Source organism: Oryzias latipes, chromosome 16, assembly GCF_053564925.1.
Source record: "Oryzias latipes strain Hd-rR chromosome 16, Olatipes_Hd-rR_3.1".
NCBI classification, from domain to species: domain Eukaryota; kingdom Metazoa; phylum Chordata; class Actinopteri; order Beloniformes; family Adrianichthyidae; genus Oryzias; species Oryzias latipes.
In genome coordinates this window covers 8,810,630-8,828,283 of record NC_136252.1, presented here as the reverse complement: position 1 = coordinate 8,828,283, position 17,654 = coordinate 8,810,630, and the positions used below count along the sequence as shown (strand labels likewise).

Genomic DNA, 17,654 nt, shown 5'->3' with positions numbered 1-17,654 from the left:
TCAGAGCAATCAGAATCAAGGTGTCAATGCATAACTTTTAGCCTAATTACACCCACCTGTTATAATGAGCAGATGTTAGCAGTGTTTCTGTTCAGACTTTGTGAGTGTAACCAAGGCTGTTTTTGCAGAGGTGAGCTGAAATGGCATGGTTTTTGCAGCAGGTGGGTGTGTCCAATCAGCAGGTGTGTTAATCAGAAGGACACGATGAAATGCCTGGAGCTTTAAGCTGGAAAACTTTGAAATTCGCTGGCCAAGAGGCTTTGCTGGACACTGGCAAGTGCTTACGGCCACACCACTCTGGACCCGCCCGATCTCGTCCGATCTCGGAAGCCAAACAGGGTTGGGCCTGGTTAGTACCTGGATGGGAGACCGCTTGGGAATACCAGGTGCTGTAAGTTTTCCATCTTTTCCTCCCAACCAGCAGAGGGTGTTCTTCCAAAATCTGCTTCAAAGTTCACCTAAGGTTTTTTTTTTTTTTTTTTTTTTTTTTTTTTTAATAAACAACTTTTGCCTCATGTAAAGTAATCAGGTAGCTTCAGAGCAATCAGAATCAAGGTGTCAATGCATAACCTTTAGCCTAATTACACCCACCTGTTATAATGAGCAGATGTTAGCAGTGTTTCTGTTCAGACTTTGTGTGTGTTTAAACCAAGGCTGATTTTGCAGAGGAGAGGTGAAATGGCATGGTTTTTGCAGCAGGTGGGTGTGTCTAATCAGCAGGTGTGTTAATCAGAAGGACACGATGGCATGCTTGGAAGTTTAAGCAGGAAAACTTTGAGATTCACTGGCCAAGAGGCTTTGCTGGACACTGGCAAGTGCTTACGGCCACACCACTCTGGACCCGCCCGATCTCGTCCGATCTCGGAAGCCAAACAGGGTTGGGCCTGGTTAGTACCTGGATGGGAGACCGCTTGGGAATACCAGGTGCTGTAAGTTTTCCATCTTTTCCTCCCAACCAGCAGAGGGTGTTCTTCCAAAATCTGCTTCAAAGTTCACCTAAGGTTTTTTTTTTTTTTTTTTTAATAAACAACTTTTGCCTCATGTAAAGTAATCAGGTAGCTTCAGAGCAATCAGAATCAAGGTGTCAATGCATAACCTTTAGCCTAATTACACCCACCTGTTACAATGAGCAGATGTTAGCAGTGTTTCTGTTCAGACTTTGTGTGTGTTTAAACCAAGGCTGATTTTGCAGAGGAGAGGTGAAATGGCATGGTTTTTGCAGCAGGTGGGTGTGTCTAGTCAGCAGGTGTGTTAATCAGGAGGACACAATGGCAAGCCTGTAGCTTTAAGCAGGAAAACCTTGAGATTGAGTGGCCAAGAGGCTTTGCTGGACACTGGCAAGTGCTTACGGCCACACCACTCTGGACCCGCCCGATCTCGTCCGATCTCGGAAGCCAAACAGGGTTGGGCCTGGTTAGTACCTGGATGGGAGACCGCTTGGGAATACCAGGTGCTGTAAGTTTTCCATCTTTTCCTCCCAACCAGCAGAGGGTGTTCTTCCAAAATCTGCTTCAAAGTTCACCTAAGGTTTTTTTTTTTTTTTTTTTAATAAACAACTTTTGCCTCATGTAAAGTAATCAGGTAGCTTCAGAGCAATCAGAATCAAGGTGTCAATGCATAACCTTTAGCCTAATTACACCCACCTGTTACAATGAGCAGATGTTAGCAGTGTTTCTGTTCAGACTTTGTGTGTGTTTAAACCAAGGCTGATTTTGCAGAGGAGAGGTGAAATGGCATGGTTTTTGCAGCAGGTGGGTGTGTCTAGTCAGCAGGTGTGTTAATCAGGAGGACACAATGGCAAGCCTGTAGCTTTAAGCAGGAAAACCTTGAGATTGAGTGGCCAAGAGGCTTTGCTGGACACTGGCAAGTGCTTACGGCCACACCACTCTGGACCCGCCCGATCTCGTCCGATCTCGGAAGCCAAACAGGGTTGGGCCTGGTTAGTACCTGGATGGGAGACCGCTTGGGAATACCAGGTGCTGTAAGTTTTCCATCTTTTCCTCCCAACCAGCAGAGGGTGTTCTTCCAAAATCTGCTTCAAAGTTCACCTAAGGTTTTTTTTTTTTTTTTTTTAATAAACAACTTTTGCCTCATGTAAAGTAATCAGGTAGCTTCAGAGCAATCAGAATCAAGGTGTCAATGCATAACCTTTAGCCTAATTACACCCACCTGTTACAATGAGCAGATGTTAGCAGTGTTTCTGTTCAGACTTTGTGTGTGTTTAAACCAAGGCTGATTTTGCAGAGGAGAGGTGAAATGGCATGGTTTTTGCAGCAGGTGGGTGTGTCTAGTCAGCAGGTGTGTTAATCAGGAGGACACAATGGCAAGCCTGTAGCTTTAAGCAGGAAAACCTTGAGATTGAGTGGCCAAGAGGCTTTGCTGGACACTGGCAAGTGCTTACGGCCACACCACTCTGGACCCGCCCGATCTCGTCCGATCTCGGAAGCCAAACAGGGTTGGGCCTGGTTAGTACCTGGATGGGAGACCGCTTGGGAATACCAGGTGCTGTAAGTTTTCCATCTTTTCCTCCCAACCAGCAGAGGGTGTTCTTCCAAAATCTGCTTCAAAGTTCACCTAAGGTTTTTTTTTTTTTTTTTTTAATAAACAACTTTTGCCTCATGTAAAGTAATCAGGTAGCTTCAGAGCAATCAGAATCAAGGTGTCAATGCATAACCTTTAGCCTAATTACACCCACCTGTTACAATGAGCAGATGTTAGCAGTGTTTCTGTTCAGACTTTGTGTGTGTTTAAACCAAGGCTGATTTTGCAGAGGAGAGGTGAAATGGCATGGTTTTTGCAGCAGGTGGGTGTGTCTAGTCAGCAGGTGTGTTAATCAGGAGGACACAATGGCAAGCCTGTAGCTTTAAGCAGGAAAACCTTGAGATTGAGTGGCCAAGAGGCTTTGCTGGACACTGGCAAGTGCTTACGGCCACACCACTCTGGACCCGCCCGATCTCGTCCGATCTCGGAAGCCAAACAGGGTTGGGCCTGGTTAGTACCTGGATGGGAGACCGCTTGGGAATACCAGGTGCTGTAAGTTTTCCATCTTTTCCTCCCAACCAGCAGAGGGTGTTCTTCCAAAATCTGCTTCAAAGTTCACCTAAGGTTTTTTTTTTTTTTTTTTTAATAAACAACTTTTGCCTCATGTAAAGTAATCAGGTAGCTTCAGAGCAATCAGAATCAAGGTGTCAATGCATAACCTTTAGCCTAATTACACCCACCTGTTACAATGAGCAGATGTTAGCAGTGTTTCTGTTCAGACTTTGTGTGTGTTTAAACCAAGGCTGATTTTGCAGAGGAGAGGTGAAATGGCATGGTTTTTGCAGCAGGTGGGTGTGTCTAGTCAGCAGGTGTGTTAATCAGGAGGACACAATGGCAAGCCTGTAGCTTTAAGCAGGAAAACCTTGAGATTGAGTGGCCAAGAGGCTTTGCTGGACACTGGCAAGTGCTTACGGCCACACCACTCTGGACCCGCCCGATCTCGTCCGATCTCGGAAGCCAAACAGGGTTGGGCCTGGTTAGTACCTGGATGGGAGACCGCTTGGGAATACCAGGTGCTGTAAGTTTTCCATCTTTTCCTCCCAACCAGCAGAGGGTGTTCTTCCAAAATCTGCTTCAAAGTTCACCTAAGGTTTTTTTTTTTTTTTTTTTAATAAACAACTTTTGCCTCATGTAAAGTAATCAGGTAGCTTCAGAGCAATCAGAATCAAGGTGTCAATGCATAACCTTTAGCCTAATTACACCCACCTGTTACAATGAGCAGATGTTAGCAGTGTTTCTGTTCAGACTTTGTGTGTGTTTAAACCAAGGCTGATTTTGCAGAGGAGAGGTGAAATGGCATGGTTTTTGCAGCAGGTGGGTGTGTCTAGTCAGCAGGTGTGTTAATCAGGAGGACACAATGGCAAGCCTGTAGCTTTAAGCAGGAAAACCTTGAGATTGAGTGGCCAAGAGGCTTTGCTGGACACTGGCAAGTGCTTACGGCCACACCACTCTGGACCCGCCCGATCTCGTCCGATCTCGGAAGCCAATCAGGGTTGGGCCTGGTTAGTACCTGGATGGGAGACCGCTTGGGAATACCAGGTGCTGTAAGTTTTCCATCTTTTCCTCCCAACCAGCAGAGGGTGTTCTTCCAAAATCTGCTTCAAAGTTCACCTAAGGTTTTTTTCTTTTTCTTTTTTTTTCTTTTTTTTTTTTTTAATAAACAACTTTTGCCTCATGTAAAGTAATCAGGTAGCTTCAGAGCAATCAGAATCAAGGTGTCAATGCATAACTTTTAGCCTAATTACACCCACCTGTTATAATGAGCAGATGTTAGCAGTGTTTCTGTTCAGACTTTGTGAGTGTAACCAAGGCTGTTTTTGCAGAGGTGAGCTGAAATGGCATGGTTTTTGCAGCAGGTGGGTGTGTCCAATCAGCAGGTGTGTTAATCAGAAGGACACGATGAAATGCCTGGAGCTTTAAGCTGGAAAACTTTGAAATTCGCTGGCCAAGAGGCTTTGCTGGACACTGGCAAGTGCTTACGGCCACACCACTCTGGACCCGCCCGATCTCGTCCGATCTCGGAAGCCAAACAGGGTTGGGCCTGGTTAGTACCTGGATGGGAGACCGCTTGGGAATACCAGGTGCTGTAAGTTTTCCATCTTTTCCTCCCAACCAGCAGAGGGTGTTCTTCCAAAATCTGCTTCAAAGTTCACCTAAGGTTTTTTTTTTTTTTTTTTTTTTTTTTTTTTTAATAAACAACTTTTGCCTCATGTAAAGTAATCAGGTAGCTTCAGAGCAATCAGAATCAAGGTGTCAATGCATAACCTTTAGCCTAATTACACCCACCTGTTATAATGAGCAGATGTTAGCAGTGTTTCTGTTCAGACTTTGTGTGTGTTTAAACCAAGGCTGATTTTGCAGAGGAGAGGTGAAATGGCATGGTTTTTGCAGCAGGTGGGTGTGTCTAATCAGCAGGTGTGTTAATCAGAAGGACACGATGGCATGCTTGGAAGTTTAAGCAGGAAAACTTTGAGATTCACTGGCCAAGAGGCTTTGCTGGACACTGGCAAGTGCTTACGGCCACACCACTCTGGACCCGCCCGATCTCGTCCGATCTCGGAAGCCAAACAGGGTTGGGCCTGGTTAGTACCTGGATGGGAGACCGCTTGGGAATACCAGGTGCTGTAAGTTTTCCATCTTTTCCTCCCAACCAGCAGAGGGTGTTCTTCCAAAATCTGCTTCAAAGTTCACCTAAGGTTTTTTTTTTTTTTTTTTTAATAAACAACTTTTGCCTCATGTAAAGTAATCAGGTAGCTTCAGAGCAATCAGAATCAAGGTGTCAATGCATAACCTTTAGCCTAATTACACCCACCTGTTACAATGAGCAGATGTTAGCAGTGTTTCTGTTCAGACTTTGTGTGTGTTTAAACCAAGGCTGATTTTGCAGAGGAGAGGTGAAATGGCATGGTTTTTGCAGCAGGTGGGTGTGTCTAGTCAGCAGGTGTGTTAATCAGGAGGACACAATGGCAAGCCTGTAGCTTTAAGCAGGAAAACCTTGAGATTGAGTGGCCAAGAGGCTTTGCTGGACACTGGCAAGTGCTTACGGCCACACCACTCTGGACCCGCCCGATCTCGTCCGATCTCGGAAGCCAAACAGGGTTGGGCCTGGTTAGTACCTGGATGGGAGACCGCTTGGGAATACCAGGTGCTGTAAGTTTTCCATCTTTTCCTCCCAACCAGCAGAGGGTGTTCTTCCAAAATCTGCTTCAAAGTTCACCTAAGGTTTTTTTTTTTTTTTTTTTAATAAACAACTTTTGCCTCATGTAAAGTAATCAGGTAGCTTCAGAGCAATCAGAATCAAGGTGTCAATGCATAACCTTTAGCCTAATTACACCCACCTGTTACAATGAGCAGATGTTAGCAGTGTTTCTGTTCAGACTTTGTGTGTGTTTAAACCAAGGCTGATTTTGCAGAGGAGAGGTGAAATGGCATGGTTTTTGCAGCAGGTGGGTGTGTCTAGTCAGCAGGTGTGTTAATCAGGAGGACACAATGGCAAGCCTGTAGCTTTAAGCAGGAAAACCTTGAGATTGAGTGGCCAAGAGGCTTTGCTGGACACTGGCAAGTGCTTACGGCCACACCACTCTGGACCCGCCCGATCTCGTCCGATCTCGGAAGCCAAACAGGGTTGGGCCTGGTTAGTACCTGGATGGGAGACCGCTTGGGAATACCAGGTGCTGTAAGTTTTCCATCTTTTCCTCCCAACCAGCAGAGGGTGTTCTTCCAAAATCTGCTTCAAAGTTCACCTAAGGTTTTTTTTTTTTTTTTTTTAATAAACAACTTTTGCCTCATGTAAAGTAATCAGGTAGCTTCAGAGCAATCAGAATCAAGGTGTCAATGCATAACCTTTAGCCTAATTACACCCACCTGTTACAATGAGCAGATGTTAGCAGTGTTTCTGTTCAGACTTTGTGTGTGTTTAAACCAAGGCTGATTTTGCAGAGGAGAGGTGAAATGGCATGGTTTTTGCAGCAGGTGGGTGTGTCTAGTCAGCAGGTGTGTTAATCAGGAGGACACAATGGCAAGCCTGTAGCTTTAAGCAGGAAAACCTTGAGATTGAGTGGCCAAGAGGCTTTGCTGGACACTGGCAAGTGCTTACGGCCACACCACTCTGGACCCGCCCGATCTCGTCCGATCTCGGAAGCCAAACAGGGTTGGGCCTGGTTAGTACCTGGATGGGAGACCGCTTGGGAATACCAGGTGCTGTAAGTTTTCCATCTTTTCCTCCCAACCAGCAGAGGGTGTTCTTCCAAAATCTGCTTCAAAGTTCACCTAAGGTTTTTTTTTTTTTTTTTTTAATAAACAACTTTTGCCTCATGTAAAGTAATCAGGTAGCTTCAGAGCAATCAGAATCAAGGTGTCAATGCATAACCTTTAGCCTAATTACACCCACCTGTTACAATGAGCAGATGTTAGCAGTGTTTCTGTTCAGACTTTGTGTGTGTTTAAACCAAGGCTGATTTTGCAGAGGAGAGGTGAAATGGCATGGTTTTTGCAGCAGGTGGGTGTGTCTAGTCAGCAGGTGTGTTAATCAGGAGGACACAATGGCAAGCCTGTAGCTTTAAGCAGGAAAACCTTGAGATTGAGTGGCCAAGAGGCTTTGCTGGACACTGGCAAGTGCTTACGGCCACACCACTCTGGACCCGCCCGATCTCGTCCGATCTCGGAAGCCAAACAGGGTTGGGCCTGGTTAGTACCTGGATGGGAGACCGCTTGGGAATACCAGGTGCTGTAAGTTTTCCATCTTTTCCTCCCAACCAGCAGAGGGTGTTCTTCCAAAATCTGCTTCAAAGTTCACCTAAGGTTTTTTTTTTTTTTTTTTTAATAAACAACTTTTGCCTCATGTAAAGTAATCAGGTAGCTTCAGAGCAATCAGAATCAAGGTGTCAATGCATAACCTTTAGCCTAATTACACCCACCTGTTACAATGAGCAGATGTTAGCAGTGTTTCTGTTCAGACTTTGTGTGTGTTTAAACCAAGGCTGATTTTGCAGAGGAGAGGTGAAATGGCATGGTTTTTGCAGCAGGTGGGTGTGTCTAGTCAGCAGGTGTGTTAATCAGGAGGACACAATGGCAAGCCTGTAGCTTTAAGCAGGAAAACCTTGAGATTGAGTGGCCAAGAGGCTTTGCTGGACACTGGCAAGTGCTTACGGCCACACCACTCTGGACCCGCCCGATCTCGTCCGATCTCGGAAGCCAAACAGGGTTGGGCCTGGTTAGTACCTGGATGGGAGACCGCTTGGGAATACCAGGTGCTGTAAGTTTTCCATCTTTTCCTCCCAACCAGCAGAGGGTGTTCTTCCAAAATCTGCTTCAAAGTTCACCTAAGGTTTTTTTTTTTTTTTTTTTAATAAACAACTTTTGCCTCATGTAAAGTAATCAGGTAGCTTCAGAGCAATCAGAATCAAGGTGTCAATGCATAACCTTTAGCCTAATTACACCCACCTGTTACAATGAGCAGATGTTAGCAGTGTTTCTGTTCAGACTTTGTGTGTGTTTAAACCAAGGCTGATTTTGCAGAGGAGAGGTGAAATGGCATGGTTTTTGCAGCAGGTGGGTGTGTCTAGTCAGCAGGTGTGTTAATCAGGAGGACACAATGGCAAGCCTGTAGCTTTAAGCAGGAAAACCTTGAGATTGAGTGGCCAAGAGGCTTTGCTGGACACTGGCAAGTGCTTACGGCCACACCACTCTGGACCCGCCCGATCTCGTCCGATCTCGGAAGCCAATCAGGGTTGGGCCTGGTTAGTACCTGGATGGGAGACCGCTTGGGAATACCAGGTGCTGTAAGTTTTCCATCTTTTCCTCCCAACCAGCAGAGGGTGTTCTTCCAAAATCTGCTTCAAAGTTCACCTAAGGTTTTTTTCTTTTTCTTTTTTTTTCTTTTTTTTTTTTTTAATAAACAACTTTTGCCTCATGTAAAGTAATCAGGTAGCTTCAGAGCAATCAGAATCAAGGTGTCAATGCATAACTTTTAGCCTAATTACACCCACCTGTTATAATGAGCAGATGTTAGCAGTGTTTCTGTTCAGACTTTGTGAGTGTAACCAAGGCTGTTTTTGCAGAGGTGAGCTGAAATGGCATGGTTTTTGCAGCAGGTGGGTGTGTCCAATCAGCAGGTGTGTTAATCAGAAGGACACGATGAAATGCCTGGAGCTTTAAGCTGGAAAACTTTGAAATTCGCTGGCCAAGAGGCTTTGCTGGACACTGGCAAGTGCTTACGGCCACACCACTCTGGACCCGCCCGATCTCGTCCGATCTCGGAAGCCAAACAGGGTTGGGCCTGGTTAGTACCTGGATGGGAGACCGCTTGGGAATACCAGGTGCTGTAAGTTTTCCATCTTTTCCTCCCAACCAGCAGAGGGTGTTCTTCCAAAATCTGCTTCAAAGTTCACCTAAGGTTTTTTTTTTTTTTTTTTTTTTTTTTTTTTTAATAAACAACTTTTGCCTCATGTAAAGTAATCAGGTAGCTTCAGAGCAATCAGAATCAAGGTGTCAATGCATAACCTTTAGCCTAATTACACCCACCTGTTATAATGAGCAGATGTTAGCAGTGTTTCTGTTCAGACTTTGTGTGTGTTTAAACCAAGGCTGATTTTGCAGAGGAGAGGTGAAATGGCATGGTTTTTGCAGCAGGTGGGTGTGTCTAATCAGCAGGTGTGTTAATCAGAAGGACACGATGGCATGCTTGGAAGTTTAAGCAGGAAAACTTTGAGATTCACTGGCCAAGAGGCTTTGCTGGACACTGGCAAGTGCTTACGGCCACACCACTCTGGACCCGCCCGATCTCGTCCGATCTCGGAAGCCAAACAGGGTTGGGCCTGGTTAGTACCTGGATGGGAGACCGCTTGGGAATACCAGGTGCTGTAAGTTTTCCATCTTTTCCTCCCAACCAGCAGAGGGTGTTCTTCCAAAATCTGCTTCAAAGTTCACCTAAGGTTTTTTTCTTTTTCTTTTTTTTTTTTTTTTTTTTTTTAATAAACAACTTTTGCCTCATGTAAAGTAATCAGGTAGCTTCAGAGCAATCAGAATCAAGGTGTCAATGCATAACCTTTAGCCTAATTACACCCACCTGTTATAATGAGCAGATGTTAGCAGTGTTTCTGTTCAGACTTTGTGTGTGTTTAAACCAAGGCTGATTTTGCAGAGGAGAGGTGAAATGGCATGGTTTTTGCAGCAGGTGGGTGTGTCTAATCAGCAGGTGTGTTAATCAGAAGGACACGATGGCATGCTTGGAAGTTTAAGCAGGAAAACTTTGAGATTCACTGGCCAAGAGGCTTTGCTGGACACTGGCAAGTGCTTACGGCCACACCACTCTGGACCCGCCCGATCTCGTCCGATCTCGGAAGCCAATCAGGGTTGGGCCTGGTTAGTACCTGGATGGGAGACCGCTTGGGAATACCAGGTGCTGTAAGTTTTCCATCTTTTCCTCCCAACCAGCAGAGGGTGTTCTTCCAAAATCTGCTTCAAAGTTCACCTAAGGTTTTTTTCTTTTTCTTTTTTTTTCTTTTTTTTTTTTTTAATAAACAACTTTTGCCTCATGTAAAGTAATCAGGTAGCTTCAGAGCAATCAGAATCAAGGTGTCAATGCATAACTTTTAGCCTAATTACACCCACCTGTTATAATGAGCAGATGTTAGCAGTGTTTCTGTTCAGACTTTGTGAGTGTAACCAAGGCTGTTTTTGCAGAGGTGAGCTGAAATGGCATGGTTTTTGCAGCAGGTGGGTGTGTCCAATCAGCAGGTGTGTTAATCAGAAGGACACGATGAAATGCCTGGAGCTTTAAGCTGGAAAACTTTGAAATTCGCTGGCCAAGAGGCTTTGCTGGACACTGGCAAGTGCTTACGGCCACACCACTCTGGACCCGCCCGATCTCGTCCGATCTCGGAAGCCAAACAGGGTTGGGCCTGGTTAGTACCTGGATGGGAGACCGCTTGGGAATACCAGGTGCTGTAAGTTTTCCATCTTTTCCTCCCAACCAGCAGAGGGTGTTCTTCCAAAATCTGCTTCAAAGTTCACCTAAGGTTTTTTTTTTTTTTTTTTTTTTTTTTTTTTTTAATAAACAACTTTTGCCTCATGTAAAGTAATCAGGTAGCTTCAGAGCAATCAGAATCAAGGTGTCAATGCATAACCTTTAGCCTAATTACACCCACCTGTTATAATGAGCAGATGTTAGCAGTGTTTCTGTTCAGACTTTGTGTGTGTTTAAACCAAGGCTGATTTTGCAGAGGAGAGGTGAAATGGCATGGTTTTTGCAGCAGGTGGGTGTGTCTAATCAGCAGGTGTGTTAATCAGAAGGACACGATGGCATGCTTGGAAGTTTAAGCAGGAAAACTTTGAGATTCACTGGCCAAGAGGCTTTGCTGGACACTGGCAAGTGCTTACGGCCACACCACTCTGGACCCGCCCGATCTCGTCCGATCTCGGAAGCCAAACAGGGTTGGGCCTGGTTAGTACCTGGATGGGAGACCGCTTGGGAATACCAGGTGCTGTAAGTTTTCCATCTTTTCCTCCCAACCAGCAGAGGGTGTTCTTCCAAAATCTGCTTCAAAGTTCACCTAAGGTTTTTTTCTTTTTCTTTTTTTTTTTTTTTTTTTTTTTAATAAACAACTTTTGCCTCATGTAAAGTAATCAGGTAGCTTCAGAGCAATCAGAATCAAGGTGTCAATGCATAACCTTTAGCCTAATTACACCCACCTGTTATAATGAGCAGATGTTAGCAGTGTTTCTGTTCAGACTTTGTGTGTGTTTAAACCAAGGCTGATTTTGCAGAGGAGAGGTGAAATGGCATGGTTTTTGCAGCAGGTGGGTGTGTCTAATCAGCAGGTGTGTTAATCAGAAGGACACGATGGCATGCTTGGAAGTTTAAGCAGGAAAACTTTGAGATTCACTGGCCAAGAGGCTTTGCTGGACACTGGCAAGTGCTTACGGCCACACCACTCTGGACCCGCCCGATCTCGTCCGATCTCGGAAGCCAATCAGGGTTGGGCCTGGTTAGTACCTGGATGGGAGACCGCTTGGGAATACCAGGTGCTGTAAGTTTTCCATCTTTTCCTCCCAACCAGCAGAGGGTGTTCTTCCAAAATCTGCTTCAAAGTTCACCTAAGGTTTTTTTCTTTTTCTTTTTTTTTTTTTTTTTTTTTTTAATAAACAACTTTTGCCTCATGTAAAGTAATCAGGTAGCTTCAGAGCAATCAGAATCAAGGTGTCAATGCATAACCTTTAGCCTAATTACACCCACCTGTTATAATGAGCAGATGTTAGCAGTGTTTCTGTTCAGACTTTGTGTGTGTTTAAACCAAGGCTGATTTTGCAGAGGAGAGGTGAAATGGCATGGTTTTTGCAGCAGGTGGGTGTGTCTAATCAGCAGGTGTGTTAATCAGAAGGACACGATGGCATGCTTGGAAGTTTAAGCAGGAAAACTTTGAGATTCACTGGCCAAGAGGCTTTGCTGGACACTGGCAAGTGCTTACGGCCACACCACTCTGGACCCGCCCGATCTCGTCCGATCTCGGAAGCCAATCAGGGTTGGGCCTGGTTAGTACCTGGATGGGAGACCGCTTGGGAATACCAGGTGCTGTAAGTTTTCCATCTTTTCCTCCCAACCAGCAGAGGGTGTTCTTCCAAAATCTGCTTCAAAGTTCACCTAAGGTTTTTTTCTTTTTCTTTTTTTTCTTTTTTTTTTTTTTAATAAACAACTTTTGCCTCATGTAAAGTAATCAGGTAGCTTCAGAGCAATCAGAATCAAGGTGTCAATGCATAACCTTTAGCCTAATTACACCCACCTGTTATAATGAGCAGATGTTAGCAGTGTTTCTGTTCAGACTTTGTGTGTGTTTAAACCAAGGCTGATTTTGCAGAGGAGAGGTGAAATGGCATGGTTTTTGCAGCAGGTGGGTGTGTCTAATCAGCAGGTGTGTTAATCAGAAGGACACGATGGCATGCTTGGAAGTTTAAGCAGGAAAACTTTGAGATTCACTGGCCAAGAGGCTTTGCTGGACACTGGCAAGTGCTTACGGCCACACCACTCTGGACCCGCCCGATCTCGTCCGATCTCGGAAGCCAATCAGGGTTGGGCCTGGTTAGTACCTGGATGGGAGACCGCTTGGGAATACCAGGTGCTGTAAGTTTTCCATCTTTTCCTCCCAACCAGCAGAGGGTGTTCTTCCAAAATCTGCTTCAAAGTTCACCTAAGGTTTTTTTCTTTTTCTTTTTTTTTCTTTTTTTTTTTTTTAATAAACAACTTTTGCCTCATGTAAAGTAATCAGGTAGCTTCAGAGCAATCAGAATCAAGGTGTCAATGCATAACTTTTAGCCTAATTACACCCACCTGTTATAATGAGCAGATGTTAGCAGTGTTTCTGTTCAGACTTTGTGAGTGTAACCAAGGCTGTTTTTGCAGAGGTGAGCTGAAATGGCATGGTTTTTGCAGCAGGTGGGTGTGTCCAATCAGCAGGTGTGTTAATCAGAAGGACACGATGAAATGCCTGGAGCTTTAAGCTGGAAAACTTTGAAATTCGCTGGCCAAGAGGCTTTGCTGGACACTGGCAAGTGCTTACGGCCACACCACTCTGGACCCGCCCGATCTCGTCCGATCTCGGAAGCCAAACAGGGTTGGGCCTGGTTAGTACCTGGATGGGAGACCGCTTGGGAATACCAGGTGCTGTAAGTTTTCCATCTTTTCCTCCCAACCAGCAGAGGGTGTTCTTCCAAAATCTGCTTCAAAGTTCACCTAAGGTTTTTTTTTTTTTTTTTTTAATAAACAACTTTTGCCTCATGTAAAGTAATCAGGTAGCTTCAGAGCAATCAGAATCAAGGTGTCAATGCATAACCTTTAGCCTAATTACACCCACCTGTTACAATGAGCAGATGTTAGCAGTGTTTCTGTTCAGACTTTGTGTGTGTTTAAACCAAGGCTGATTTTGCAGAGGAGAGGTGAAATGGCATGGTTTTTGCAGCAGGTGGGTGTGTCTAGTCAGCAGGTGTGTTAATCAGGAGGACACAATGGCAAGCCTGTAGCTTTAAGCAGGAAAACCTTGAGATTGAGTGGCCAAGAGGCTTTGCTGGACACTGGCAAGTGCTTACGGCCACACCACTCTGGACCCGCCCGATCTCGTCCGATCTCGGAAGCCAAACAGGGTTGGGCCTGGTTAGTACCTGGATGGGAGACCGCTTGGGAATACCAGGTGCTGTAAGTTTTCCATCTTTTCCTCCCAACCAGCAGAGGGTGTTCTTCCAAAATCTGCTTCAAAGTTCACCTAAGGTTTTTTTTTTTTTTTTTTTAATAAACAACTTTTGCCTCATGTAAAGTAATCAGGTAGCTTCAGAGCAATCAGAATCAAGGTGTCAATGCATAACCTTTAGCCTAATTACACCCACCTGTTACAATGAGCAGATGTTAGCAGTGTTTCTGTTCAGACTTTGTGTGTGTTTAAACCAAGGCTGATTTTGCAGAGGAGAGGTGAAATGGCATGGTTTTTGCAGCAGGTGGGTGTGTCTAGTCAGCAGGTGTGTTAATCAGGAGGACACAATGGCAAGCCTGTAGCTTTAAGCAGGAAAACCTTGAGATTGAGTGGCCAAGAGGCTTTGCTGGACACTGGCAAGTGCTTACGGCCACACCACTCTGGACCCGCCCGATCTCGTCCGATCTCGGAAGCCAAACAGGGTTGGGCCTGGTTAGTACCTGGATGGGAGACCGCTTGGGAATACCAGGTGCTGTAAGTTTTCCATCTTTTCCTCCCAACCAGCAGAGGGTGTTCTTCCAAAATCTGCTTCAAAGTTCACCTAAGGTTTTTTTTTTTTTTTTTTTAATAAACAACTTTTGCCTCATGTAAAGTAATCAGGTAGCTTCAGAGCAATCAGAATCAAGGTGTCAATGCATAACCTTTAGCCTAATTACACCCACCTGTTACAATGAGCAGATGTTAGCAGTGTTTCTGTTCAGACTTTGTGTGTGTTTAAACCAAGGCTGATTTTGCAGAGGAGAGGTGAAATGGCATGGTTTTTGCAGCAGGTGGGTGTGTCTAGTCAGCAGGTGTGTTAATCAGGAGGACACAATGGCAAGCCTGTAGCTTTAAGCAGGAAAACCTTGAGATTGAGTGGCCAAGAGGCTTTGCTGGACACTGGCAAGTGCTTACGGCCACACCACTCTGGACCCGCCCGATCTCGTCCGATCTCGGAAGCCAAACAGGGTTGGGCCTGGTTAGTACCTGGATGGGAGACCGCTTGGGAATACCAGGTGCTGTAAGTTTTCCATCTTTTCCTCCCAACCAGCAGAGGGTGTTCTTCCAAAATCTGCTTCAAAGTTCACCTAAGGTTTTTTTTTTTTTTTTTTTAATAAACAACTTTTGCCTCATGTAAAGTAATCAGGTAGCTTCAGAGCAATCAGAATCAAGGTGTCAATGCATAACCTTTAGCCTAATTACACCCACCTGTTACAATGAGCAGATGTTAGCAGTGTTTCTGTTCAGACTTTGTGTGTGTTTAAACCAAGGCTGATTTTGCAGAGGAGAGGTGAAATGGCATGGTTTTTGCAGCAGGTGGGTGTGTCTAGTCAGCAGGTGTGTTAATCAGGAGGACACAATGGCAAGCCTGTAGCTTTAAGCAGGAAAACCTTGAGATTGAGTGGCCAAGAGGCTTTGCTGGACACTGGCAAGTGCTTACGGCCACACCACTCTGGACCCGCCCGATCTCGTCCGATCTCGGAAGCCAAACAGGGTTGGGCCTGGTTAGTACCTGGATGGGAGACCGCTTGGGAATACCAGGTGCTGTAAGTTTTCCATCTTTTCCTCCCAACCAGCAGAGGGTGTTCTTCCAAAATCTGCTTCAAAGTTCACCTAAGGTTTTTTTTTTTTTTTTTTTAATAAACAACTTTTGCCTCATGTAAAGTAATCAGGTAGCTTCAGAGCAATCAGAATCAAGGTGTCAATGCATAACCTTTAGCCTAATTACACCCACCTGTTACAATGAGCAGATGTTAGCAGTGTTTCTGTTCAGACTTTGTGTGTGTTTAAACCAAGGCTGATTTTGCAGAGGAGAGGTGAAATGGCATGGTTTTTGCAGCAGGTGGGTGTGTCTAGTCAGCAGGTGTGTTAATCAGGAGGACACAATGGCAAGCCTGTAGCTTTAAGCAGGAAAACCTTGAGATTGAGTGGCCAAGAGGCTTTGCTGGACACTGGCAAGTGCTTACGGCCACACCACTCTGGACCCGCCCGATCTCGTCCGATCTCGGAAGCCAAACAGGGTTGGGCCTGGTTAGTACCTGGATGGGAGACCGCTTGGGAATACCAGGTGCTGTAAGTTTTCCATCTTTTCCTCCCAACCAGCAGAGGGTGTTCTTCCAAAATCTGCTTCAAAGTTCACCTAAGGTTTTTTTTTTTTTTTTTTTAATAAACAACTTTTGCCTCATGTAAAGTAATCAGGTAGCTTCAGAGCAATCAGAATCAAGGTGTCAATGCATAACCTTTAGCCTAATTACACCCACCTGTTACAATGAGCAGATGTTAGCAGTGTTTCTGTTCAGACTTTGTGTGTGTTTAAACCAAGGCTGATTTTGCAGAGGAGAGGTGAAATGGCATGGTTTTTGCAGCAGGTGGGTGTGTCTAGTCAGCAGGTGTGTTAATCAGGAGGACACAATGGCAAGCCTGTAGCTTTAAGCAGGAAAACCTTGAGATTGAGTGGCCAAGAGGCTTTGCTGGACACTGGCAAGTGCTTACGGCCACACCACTCTGGACCCGCCCGATCTCGTCCGATCTCGGAAGCCAAACAGGGTTGGGCCTGGTTAGTACCTGGATGGGAGACCGCTTGGGAATACCAGGTGCTGTAAGTTTTCCATCTTTTCCTCCCAACCAGCAGAGGGTGTTCTTCCAAAATCTGCTTCAAAGTTCACCTAAGGTTTTTTTTTTTTTTTTTTTAATAAACAACTTTTGCCTCATGTAAAGTAATCAGGTAGCTTCAGAGCAATCAGAATCAAGGTGTCAATGCATAACCTTTAGCCTAATTACACCCACCTGTTACAATGAGCAGATGTTAGCAGTGTTTCTGTTCAGACTTTGTGTGTGTTTAAACCAAGGCTGATTTTGCAGAGGAGAGGTGAAATGGCATGGTTTTTGCAGCAGGTGGGTGTGTCTAGTCAGCAGGTGTGTTAATCAGGAGGACACAATGGCAAGCCTGTAGCTTTAAGCAGGAAAACCTTGAGATTGAGTGGCCAAGAGGCTTTGCTGGACACTGGCAAGTGCTTACGGCCACACCACTCTGGACCCGCCCGATCTCGTCCGATCTCGGAAGCCAAACAGGGTTGGGCCTGGTTAGTACCTGGATGGGAGACCGCTTGGGAATACCAGGTGCTGTAAGTTTTCCATCTTTTCCTCCCAACCAGCAGAGGGTGTTCTTCCAAAATCTGCTTCAAAGTTCACCTAAGGTTTTTTTTTTTTTTTTTTTAATAAACAACTTTTGCCTCATGTAAAGTAATCAGGTAGCTTCAGAGCAATCAGAATCAAGGTGTCAATGCATAACCTTTAGCCTAATTACACCCACCTGTTACAATGAGCAGATGTTAGCAGTGTTTCTGTTCAGACTTTGTGTGTGTTTAAACCAAGGCTGATTTTGCAGAGGAGAGGTGAAATGGCATGGTTTTTGCAGCAGGTGGGTGTGTCTAGTCAGCAGGTGTGTTAATCAGGAGGACACAATGGCAAGCCTGTAGCTTTAAGCAGGAAAACCTTGAGATTGAGTGGCCAAGAGGCTTTGCTGGACACTGGCAAGTGCTTACGGCCACACCACTCTGGACCCGCCCGATCTCGTCCGATCTCGGAAGCCAAACAGGGTTGGGCCTGGTTAGTACCTGGATGGGAGACCGCTTGGGAATACCAGGTGCTGTAAGTTTTCCATCTTTTCCTCCCAACCAGCAGAGGGTGTTCTTCCAAAATCTGCTTCAAAGTTCACCTAAGGTTTTTTTTTTTTTTTTTTTAATAAACAACTTTTGCCTCATGTAAAGTAATCAGGTAGCTTCAGAGCAATCAGAATCAAGGTGTCAATGCATAACCTTTAGCCTAATTACACCCACCTGTTACAATGAGCAGATGTTAGCAGTGTTTCTGTTCAGACTTTGTGTGTGTTTAAAC

The 17,654-nt window shown here is 45.1% G+C and overlaps 33 non-coding genes across 33 annotated transcripts; all 33 read left to right on the top strand.

The window, feature by feature from the left end:
- The first annotated feature begins 279 nt into the window (after positions 1-279).
- Positions 280-398, top strand: LOC144984735 (5S ribosomal RNA). The gene has a single exon (XR_013648558.1). It is a non-coding gene; the product is annotated as a 5S ribosomal RNA (ribosomal RNA).
- A 419-nt stretch (positions 399-817) lies between these two features.
- On the top strand, positions 818-936 carry LOC144984734 (5S ribosomal RNA). Its single transcript, XR_013648557.1, has one exon. It is a non-coding gene; the product is annotated as a 5S ribosomal RNA (ribosomal RNA).
- Positions 937-1,343: 407 nt separating this feature from the next.
- Positions 1,344-1,462, top strand: LOC144984732 (5S ribosomal RNA). The gene has a single exon (XR_013648555.1). It is a non-coding gene; the product is annotated as a 5S ribosomal RNA (ribosomal RNA).
- Positions 1,463-1,869: 407 nt separating this feature from the next.
- LOC144984731 (5S ribosomal RNA) lies at positions 1,870-1,988 on the top strand. The gene has a single exon (XR_013648554.1). It is a non-coding gene; the product is annotated as a 5S ribosomal RNA (ribosomal RNA).
- Positions 1,989-2,395: 407 nt separating this feature from the next.
- LOC144984730 (5S ribosomal RNA) lies at positions 2,396-2,514 on the top strand. Its single transcript, XR_013648553.1, has one exon. It is a non-coding gene; the product is annotated as a 5S ribosomal RNA (ribosomal RNA).
- A 407-nt stretch (positions 2,515-2,921) lies between these two features.
- Positions 2,922-3,040, top strand: LOC144984729 (5S ribosomal RNA). The gene has a single exon (XR_013648552.1). It is a non-coding gene; the product is annotated as a 5S ribosomal RNA (ribosomal RNA).
- Positions 3,041-3,447: 407 nt separating this feature from the next.
- On the top strand, positions 3,448-3,566 carry LOC144984728 (5S ribosomal RNA). The gene has a single exon (XR_013648551.1). It is a non-coding gene; the product is annotated as a 5S ribosomal RNA (ribosomal RNA).
- Positions 3,567-3,973: 407 nt separating this feature from the next.
- On the top strand, positions 3,974-4,092 carry LOC144985990 (5S ribosomal RNA). The gene has a single exon (XR_013649820.1). It is a non-coding gene; the product is annotated as a 5S ribosomal RNA (ribosomal RNA).
- Positions 4,093-4,515: 423 nt separating this feature from the next.
- On the top strand, positions 4,516-4,634 carry LOC144984727 (5S ribosomal RNA). Its single transcript, XR_013648550.1, has one exon. It is a non-coding gene; the product is annotated as a 5S ribosomal RNA (ribosomal RNA).
- Positions 4,635-5,053: 419 nt separating this feature from the next.
- LOC144984726 (5S ribosomal RNA) lies at positions 5,054-5,172 on the top strand. Its single transcript, XR_013648549.1, has one exon. It is a non-coding gene; the product is annotated as a 5S ribosomal RNA (ribosomal RNA).
- Positions 5,173-5,579: 407 nt separating this feature from the next.
- Positions 5,580-5,698, top strand: LOC144984725 (5S ribosomal RNA). The gene has a single exon (XR_013648548.1). It is a non-coding gene; the product is annotated as a 5S ribosomal RNA (ribosomal RNA).
- A 407-nt stretch (positions 5,699-6,105) lies between these two features.
- On the top strand, positions 6,106-6,224 carry LOC144984724 (5S ribosomal RNA). Its single transcript, XR_013648547.1, has one exon. It is a non-coding gene; the product is annotated as a 5S ribosomal RNA (ribosomal RNA).
- Positions 6,225-6,631: 407 nt separating this feature from the next.
- Positions 6,632-6,750, top strand: LOC144984723 (5S ribosomal RNA). The gene has a single exon (XR_013648546.1). It is a non-coding gene; the product is annotated as a 5S ribosomal RNA (ribosomal RNA).
- A 407-nt stretch (positions 6,751-7,157) lies between these two features.
- Positions 7,158-7,276, top strand: LOC144984721 (5S ribosomal RNA). Its single transcript, XR_013648544.1, has one exon. It is a non-coding gene; the product is annotated as a 5S ribosomal RNA (ribosomal RNA).
- Positions 7,277-7,683: 407 nt separating this feature from the next.
- On the top strand, positions 7,684-7,802 carry LOC144984720 (5S ribosomal RNA). The gene has a single exon (XR_013648543.1). It is a non-coding gene; the product is annotated as a 5S ribosomal RNA (ribosomal RNA).
- A 407-nt stretch (positions 7,803-8,209) lies between these two features.
- Positions 8,210-8,328, top strand: LOC144985989 (5S ribosomal RNA). Its single transcript, XR_013649819.1, has one exon. It is a non-coding gene; the product is annotated as a 5S ribosomal RNA (ribosomal RNA).
- Positions 8,329-8,751: 423 nt separating this feature from the next.
- On the top strand, positions 8,752-8,870 carry LOC144984719 (5S ribosomal RNA). The gene has a single exon (XR_013648542.1). It is a non-coding gene; the product is annotated as a 5S ribosomal RNA (ribosomal RNA).
- A 419-nt stretch (positions 8,871-9,289) lies between these two features.
- Positions 9,290-9,408, top strand: LOC144984718 (5S ribosomal RNA). The gene has a single exon (XR_013648541.1). It is a non-coding gene; the product is annotated as a 5S ribosomal RNA (ribosomal RNA).
- A 425-nt stretch (positions 9,409-9,833) lies between these two features.
- LOC144985988 (5S ribosomal RNA) lies at positions 9,834-9,952 on the top strand. Its single transcript, XR_013649818.1, has one exon. It is a non-coding gene; the product is annotated as a 5S ribosomal RNA (ribosomal RNA).
- Positions 9,953-10,375: 423 nt separating this feature from the next.
- LOC144984717 (5S ribosomal RNA) lies at positions 10,376-10,494 on the top strand. The gene has a single exon (XR_013648540.1). It is a non-coding gene; the product is annotated as a 5S ribosomal RNA (ribosomal RNA).
- Positions 10,495-10,914: 420 nt separating this feature from the next.
- On the top strand, positions 10,915-11,033 carry LOC144984716 (5S ribosomal RNA). Its single transcript, XR_013648539.1, has one exon. It is a non-coding gene; the product is annotated as a 5S ribosomal RNA (ribosomal RNA).
- Positions 11,034-11,458: 425 nt separating this feature from the next.
- Positions 11,459-11,577, top strand: LOC144985986 (5S ribosomal RNA). The gene has a single exon (XR_013649816.1). It is a non-coding gene; the product is annotated as a 5S ribosomal RNA (ribosomal RNA).
- A 425-nt stretch (positions 11,578-12,002) lies between these two features.
- On the top strand, positions 12,003-12,121 carry LOC144985985 (5S ribosomal RNA). The gene has a single exon (XR_013649815.1). It is a non-coding gene; the product is annotated as a 5S ribosomal RNA (ribosomal RNA).
- A 425-nt stretch (positions 12,122-12,546) lies between these two features.
- LOC144985984 (5S ribosomal RNA) lies at positions 12,547-12,665 on the top strand. The gene has a single exon (XR_013649814.1). It is a non-coding gene; the product is annotated as a 5S ribosomal RNA (ribosomal RNA).
- Positions 12,666-13,088: 423 nt separating this feature from the next.
- Positions 13,089-13,207, top strand: LOC144984715 (5S ribosomal RNA). Its single transcript, XR_013648538.1, has one exon. It is a non-coding gene; the product is annotated as a 5S ribosomal RNA (ribosomal RNA).
- A 407-nt stretch (positions 13,208-13,614) lies between these two features.
- On the top strand, positions 13,615-13,733 carry LOC144984714 (5S ribosomal RNA). Its single transcript, XR_013648537.1, has one exon. It is a non-coding gene; the product is annotated as a 5S ribosomal RNA (ribosomal RNA).
- Positions 13,734-14,140: 407 nt separating this feature from the next.
- Positions 14,141-14,259, top strand: LOC144984713 (5S ribosomal RNA). Its single transcript, XR_013648536.1, has one exon. It is a non-coding gene; the product is annotated as a 5S ribosomal RNA (ribosomal RNA).
- Positions 14,260-14,666: 407 nt separating this feature from the next.
- On the top strand, positions 14,667-14,785 carry LOC144984712 (5S ribosomal RNA). Its single transcript, XR_013648535.1, has one exon. It is a non-coding gene; the product is annotated as a 5S ribosomal RNA (ribosomal RNA).
- A 407-nt stretch (positions 14,786-15,192) lies between these two features.
- LOC144984710 (5S ribosomal RNA) lies at positions 15,193-15,311 on the top strand. Its single transcript, XR_013648533.1, has one exon. It is a non-coding gene; the product is annotated as a 5S ribosomal RNA (ribosomal RNA).
- Positions 15,312-15,718: 407 nt separating this feature from the next.
- LOC144984709 (5S ribosomal RNA) lies at positions 15,719-15,837 on the top strand. The gene has a single exon (XR_013648532.1). It is a non-coding gene; the product is annotated as a 5S ribosomal RNA (ribosomal RNA).
- A 407-nt stretch (positions 15,838-16,244) lies between these two features.
- Positions 16,245-16,363, top strand: LOC144984708 (5S ribosomal RNA). Its single transcript, XR_013648531.1, has one exon. It is a non-coding gene; the product is annotated as a 5S ribosomal RNA (ribosomal RNA).
- A 407-nt stretch (positions 16,364-16,770) lies between these two features.
- Positions 16,771-16,889, top strand: LOC144984707 (5S ribosomal RNA). Its single transcript, XR_013648530.1, has one exon. It is a non-coding gene; the product is annotated as a 5S ribosomal RNA (ribosomal RNA).
- A 407-nt stretch (positions 16,890-17,296) lies between these two features.
- On the top strand, positions 17,297-17,415 carry LOC144984706 (5S ribosomal RNA). Its single transcript, XR_013648529.1, has one exon. It is a non-coding gene; the product is annotated as a 5S ribosomal RNA (ribosomal RNA).
- The last annotated feature ends 239 nt before the right edge of the window (positions 17,416-17,654 follow it).